Below are 324 nucleotides of genomic sequence, written 5' to 3' on the forward strand. Positions count from 1 at the left end.
GACAGGCTAAAGCTAATATAGTTAGCCTAAAGATCCAAGGGGTCCGTCCTTCCCAACTAACGTTACGGTTTGGGGCCGTGACACTGGAAACGTAACACTAATCTACTACAGAAGTCGGTGGCTGATCTAACGTCATTTCCACTGATTTAATTGTTCTTGGATACACAGAGTTTGATGCTAGTGCGCATGACATGCAGGTCTGATCAATTTATCAAACTAACGAGCTGGCCCCGCTAGTCGACCACAACCTGAAATTTAGAGGAAGCAACATGCAGTCACTGTCATTCACGTTAACTTGTATTGATTATTATATGAATACAATGG

This window comes from Etheostoma spectabile, chromosome 3 (assembly GCF_008692095.1).
Source record: "Etheostoma spectabile isolate EspeVRDwgs_2016 chromosome 3, UIUC_Espe_1.0, whole genome shotgun sequence".
NCBI classification, from domain to species: domain Eukaryota; kingdom Metazoa; phylum Chordata; class Actinopteri; order Perciformes; family Percidae; genus Etheostoma; species Etheostoma spectabile.